The sequence below is a fragment of the Pantherophis guttatus genome, chromosome 2, assembly GCF_059756535.1.
Source record: "Pantherophis guttatus breed Tessera chromosome 2, ASM5975653v1, whole genome shotgun sequence".
Taxonomy (NCBI): domain Eukaryota; kingdom Metazoa; phylum Chordata; class Lepidosauria; order Squamata; family Colubridae; genus Pantherophis; species Pantherophis guttatus.
Window position 1 is genome coordinate 240,875,785 of NC_142064.1, and position 6,462 is coordinate 240,882,246.

Sequence of the window (6,462 nt, forward strand, 5' to 3'; positions counted from 1 at the left end):
ACATATTAATTGTATCATTATATAATGATACAGGAGGAATTCCATTGGGGAGGTGCGGAATATGTTTTTCCGAAATTTCCAGTGGTGCAAATCAACTGTTGATAACCATGATGTAGAAGAGTATTCTGACAGGAGCCTGCATTTATGGATCTACTGGATCTACGTTCTTCTACCTATTGGGCTGCAAAATCAGGACTTTTGCATAGGATGGTTCGGACAGAAAAGATAACCAGGGAAAGGAAATCAACAGGTGCAAACACATGAATACAGACACACATCTGAACACATCTGGACAATAGACAGGTTGTTGAGAGTGTGGTGGCGCGACAGCTTCCACAGTACCTGGATGAAGCTGTCTATTTGGATCCGCTCCAGTCCGGTTTCAGACCTGGGTACAGCACGGAAACGGCATTGGTCGCGTTGGTGGATGATCTCTGGAGGGCTTGGGATAGGGGTTACTCCTCTATCCTGGTCTTGTTAAACCTCTCAGCGGCTTTTGATACCATCGACCATGGTATCATGTTGCGCCGGCTGCAGGGACTGGGAGTGGGGGGCACCGTTTTGCGGTGGTTCTCCTCCTATCTCTCCGACCGGTCGCAATCCGTGTTGACAGGGGGGCAGCGGTCGACCCTGAGGCGCCTTGTTTGTGGGGTGCCACAAGGGTCGGTCCTCTCGCCCCTCCTGTTCAACATTTATGTGAAGCCGCTGGGTGAGATCATCTGTGGTTTTGGGGTGGAATTCCATCAGTACGCTGATGATACTCAGCTGTACATCTCCACCCCAGACCATCCCAACGATGCCTTGGAAGTGATGTCCCAGTGCCTGGAGGCCGTGCGGGTCTGGATGGGGAGAAACAGGCTTCGACTCAACCCTTCCAAGACCGAGTGGCTGTGGCTGCCGGCATCCCGGTATAGCCAGCTGACGCCATCGCTGGTTATTGGGGGTGAATCATTGGCCCCCACGGAAAGGGCCCGCAACTTGGGCGTCCTCCTGGATGCACGGCTGTCCTTAGAAGGGCATATGACAGCCGTGGCCAGGGGGCTTTTTATCAGGTTCGCCTGATACGCCAGTTGCGCCCCTTTCTGGATTGGGACTCCCTACGCACAGTCACTCAAGCACTCGTCACTTCTCGTCTGGACTATTGTAACGCTCTCTACATGGGGCTCCCCTTGGGGTACACCCGGAGGCTCCAACTGGTGCAGAATGTGGCCGCGCGAGGGATTATGGGAGCGACTGGGCGCTCCCATGTGACTCCTCTTCTGCGCGAGCTGCATTGGCTTCCGGTGGATTTCCGGGTGCGCTTCAAGGTGTTGGTGATCACCTTTAAAGCGCTCCATGGCTTAGGGCCAGGGTACTTACAGGACCGCCTTCTGCCACCAATAGCCTCCCACCGGCCAGTTCGCTCCCAGAGAGGGCCTCCTCAGGGTGCCGTCGGCTAGACAATGCCGGCTGGCGACCCCCAGGAGGAGAGCCTTCTCTGTGGTGGCACCTACCCTTTGGAACAATCTACCCCCAGAGATACGAGTGATCTCCGACCTCCGGACCTTTCGTCGAGCCCTAAAAACTCATCTCTTTCAATTAGCCGGTCTCTCTTGATTTTATGATTTTATGGTTGGTTTTAAATTTTTGATATGGATTTTAAATTGATAAATTTTAAACTATGGGCCAAATTTAATTATTTTAAATCTATTTTTAATCGTATTTATGTATAAATGTTTTTATTTTGGCTGAGTCCGAAAAGAGAAGGGCGGTATAGAAATTCAAATAATAAAATAAATAAAATAAAATAATAAATATAAACCAAGAGGCTTTGAGAGTGACGGAAATCTTTTACTATAATTCCGCCTCCACTCCCACACTGTGACATGTGTATGTTTTAAGATAACACTGTTTCTTTCCAATTATAGTTAGAGCTGCAACTATAGATTTTTTGGAAATTGCTACTTTTAGCTTTATTTCTACTCTTGATAGCCACAAATATATATGATCTGCACGCTCTAATAATACAAGTCAAGAAGCACAGAGGAAAAATAAGACTACAATTAAATAAGAAGAAGGCTAAAACTGATAACAACCGGTATACATCTAGCCTTAGAATTGATAGCGAAGATCGCTGTGGATTAAGTCTGAAGAAGCTACTTGGATAAGCAAGGAAACGTTTCAAACCAACAAGAAAAGATGTCCAGTTTTTTTAGCATGATGGTGTTTTAAGAGAGGGACCTCCTCTGAACTAGAAGAATCCCGATGGACTCTAGAATACAGGATTGTGTCATGTCACTACCTGCTATCTTATATGTGATTGGATTCATTATTATCAGTTCCTCCAAATATTTTGTTAGGCTATTAGTGGGGAGATTACTAATAGCCTAACAAAATATTTAACCAGTAGGAAGCTGCAATAGTTAAATTACTGATAAGATATACTCTTCCAGGGGCACAATTTGATACATTAAGTTTAAAACTTTATGGAACACATTTCTAGCTCTTCACTAGGTTACCCACAGATTCACAGATGCTGATAAGGAAACTGAATGGTCTCATCTAACTTAATATTTTCACATATTTTAGTCTGCTGCCCAAGCACCATATCTGACTTAGTTAACTGATAAAATTAGCATCTCTGTATGATGTTTTGCATCCTCAAAGTTTTCAGGAGATGATTAATTAAATGGGCAGAGTGAAGTTGGCAGAGCTTTCATTTTATAATGTTATGTTATAATTTCTCTGGAATCAGTGGATTTACAGGGACCTGCTTCATCAGAGATGATGGGCAGCTAGGAAGGCTCCCTGCAAATCAGGCAGAGGATGCTGGATGGGGATTTCTGGGAGTTGATGTCCGCACATTGTAAAGCCTCCAGGTTTGAAAAAACATTGGCCTAAAATGTTGGCAACTTCAGCAGCTTCTTGCTTTATGTTCTTCCATTAAAGCCTTCAAACCCAATGCAAGTTCACACCATATTTCTGTCTTCTCCAATGTTCTATCATCTTATGCCTGTTCCACCAATTGTTCATTATAAATGAACAATTTATATTGTTCATTTATATTTTATATTATGAAATGTCTGATTGCCAGAATAAGGTTTTTTCCCCCTAGTGGAAATGTTCAGTCTATTTGTGCTAGCAGTCAAATCAGTTTTGTTAATTTCTGGTTATTTGTAACCTTCACTTACTTGTACTGATCAATCAATAAACCCTATAAACACTGGTCTTCGTCTAGATAATTGTAGGTTGTCCATAAATTCTGCTCTGCTTCCTGATCCATATTAAACTATTCCATATCCAATCTCCTCTTTTCCCTTTTCTTATTTTTTTTAATCTGCTGATGCACTGAGCTGTTCAATGTTTATTAATTACAAGATCTGTTTTCACTTGCTTATCTTTTGTTTAGTACAATCACTTGAAGTGGTTGTGTTGCAGTGGCTTTTTATTTCATCTGTGAGGGCTTTGTTTTTGCTTTATTGGTGGAAGAGTTTACAAAAATAAAAAATATTTTTTTCTTCTGCATCTTCTCCCTCCCCAACCCTCTCCCTGCTCTGCACGAACAATTTGTTTTTGGTATCTTTTAGCCTTGAAAATGTCTGTTGACAACGTGTTATCTCTGATGGATTAATAGGTGTTATAAATACCTCGTCTACAATTCACTCCCACAGTCAAAGTTTTTCAACATTCAGGGACAGGTAAACCATATTTAAAAACTCAAAAAAAGTGATTCAAAATGGCCCTAAGAGCTTTTTCATCATTATCATTATCAAAGCAGCTCATTTAAAACTTACAATTTCTTGCCTTTATTATGATGGGCAGCAGAAACCTTGATTAAGGGAGTAATTATTGCTTACTGTTTGGGCCTCTGTCAGTGGTGGGTTTCAAAATTTTTTACTACCGGTTCTGTGGGTGTGGCATGGCTTGGTGAATGTGGCTTGGTGGGCGTGGCAGGGGAAAGATACAGTAAAATCTCCATTCCCACCCTACTCCAGGAGAAGGATACTGTAAAATCTCCATTCCCTTCCCAATCCTGGGGAAGGTTACTGCAAAATCCCCATTTCCTCCCAATCAGCTGGGTCTTGGGAGGCAGAGAATAGATGGGGGTGGGGCCAGTCAGAATTTTTACTACCGGTTCTCCAGAACTGGTCAGAACCTGCTGAAACCCACCTCTGGCCTCTGGCCTTATTAATTTCATTTGCGACAATAGTTATACATTGCTAATACACAGATATTTGTTTACAAATTTGGAGTACTGGCTTCAAAAGAGTGGACTGAAGAGAAATAATTCTCTTTAACTTCTGTTTCTTCTTTCTTCCAGATCTGCTTTAAAGGCCTCCCCACCTCCCAATTTGGACCTTTCTGTAATATTCATTTATCTTTCTTCTTGTAACCTTACTTGTACCATATTTCCCCAAAAATAAGGCCCTGTATTATTTTTTTGAACGCTGAAAGAAGCGCTTGGTCTTATTGCCATGCACTCAAAAGCCCGATTGGTCTTATTATCAGGGGATGTCTTATTTTAGGGGAAACAGGGTATCTTTCTCAAAAAGAATATTAATTTGACCCATTTTAGTCACTAACTGAGCATAAACTGAGATTAGGCTGTTAGCAAACAGTTTTTACCTATTAAATCCATATCAGAATCCAAATGGAGTAATATTGCCTTCCTTTTAATTGACAGAGCTCATTATAAATGTTTCTGTATAAATATTGTCTACTCTTTATTTACAACTCTCCTCTAACAGTGATAGCTTTTCATTATCCTCATCTATCTCAACACATATCAGATGACAGAAAAGTCAGAAAACTCACTTGTTGGCTTTTGATGAGATAGTTCCTCTATTTTGAATGGTGTTAAGAGCATCTGAAATTTTTCTACCGTTCTGATCTCTTCCTGAAATTCTTCTTCGGCTTCTTCTTAACGTTATTGCTTTTCTTTGTGCTCTGGTTATTTGTATTTTCCTCTCTTCATTCAGGCAGGCTAATTCCTCCTGTATTTTGCAGCAGTAAAAATAATAAGTGTGCTATTTCTATAATAAGCAGCAATGAGTCTCTAGAAAGAGGCAATAAATAGATGAACGATAACAGCTGGATCAAACAAACACGATACGGAGCCTGAAAACAGTACACTGTATTTTTCAAAAAGTTGCATCCAATTTGGAAAACATTCACAGTTATCTTTAAGCCAGTCCCATTAAGTGATAATTTGAAATGGATGGGAACAAAAGTCTGCCTTGCAAATCAATGCTTTTATTGCGAAATGGAGAAATTGCTAGGACTCGGTTGACTGCTTGGTAGCGAAAAGTCTGTCAATGTAGAGAATTTTCTCAAAACAAGGCAACCCAGCAAGTTAATTTAATCAAAGCCAAGATAACAAGCCAGGTTTGCTTCATCAACAAGGCTGTGAAGTGTGAATACATAAAAGAGATCAAGCTATTACCAACTTGGTCAAATGGTGGAGTTAGACAAGTACGGCCAACTTTTATGCTAAAACTCGTATCATTTTTAATGATTCCAATTTATAGTGATATAAGCAACAAAGGAAGTCCATAGCAATTCTTAAAACAAGAAGACATTCCCCAGCCCTAATGCTTCATACATAAATTCAAATTCCCTAACAAAACTAACTGCTATTGGCTGGAGAAGCATGAGGTAGCAAATAGCAATAGCAATAGCATTTGGACTTATATACCACTTCACAGTGCTTTACAGCCCTCTCTAAGTGGTTTACAGAGTTGGCCCTATATTGGCCTCAACAATCTGGGTCCTCATTTTACTGACCTCAGAAGGATGGAAGGCTCAGTCAACCTTGAGCCTGGTGGGATTTGAACTGCCAAATTGCAGGCAGCCAGCAGTCAGCAGAAGTAGCCTGCAGTACTGCACTCTAACCACTGTGCCACCAAGGCTCAAATCCAGGTAATCGTCATCTTACGACCATAATTGAACCCAAAATTTCTGTTGTTAAGAGTTAAGTGAATTTTACCCCATTTTACGACCTTTCTTGACTCAGTTGTTAAGTAAATAACTGCAGCTGATAAGTTAGTAACCTGGTTGTTAAGCGAATCTGGCTTCCCCATTGACTTTGCTTGTCAGAAAGTCACAAAACATGATCACATGATCTTGGGATACAGCAAGAGTTATAAGTATGAACCAGTTACCAAGTGTCTGAATGCTGATCACATGATCATGGGAATGCTGCAATGGTTGTATGAAAAACAGTCATGTCACTTTTTTTAATGTCGTAACTTTGAATGTTCACTAAACGAACTGTTGTAAGCCGAGGACTATCTGTAGCACCAGAGGGTGAAAATTATGTACTCCAAATTTCAATGAGGCCAATGTGAAGTGGTTACGAAGCAGTCTTCAGTGTTGGATACGGTGAAGATGCAGATGAAGCTCAGCATCATGCCTGATTTTCTTTATTTACACTCTTTCCTTTCTTCAGCCATTCCAAAAGAAAACATGTATAAAAAGAATTCA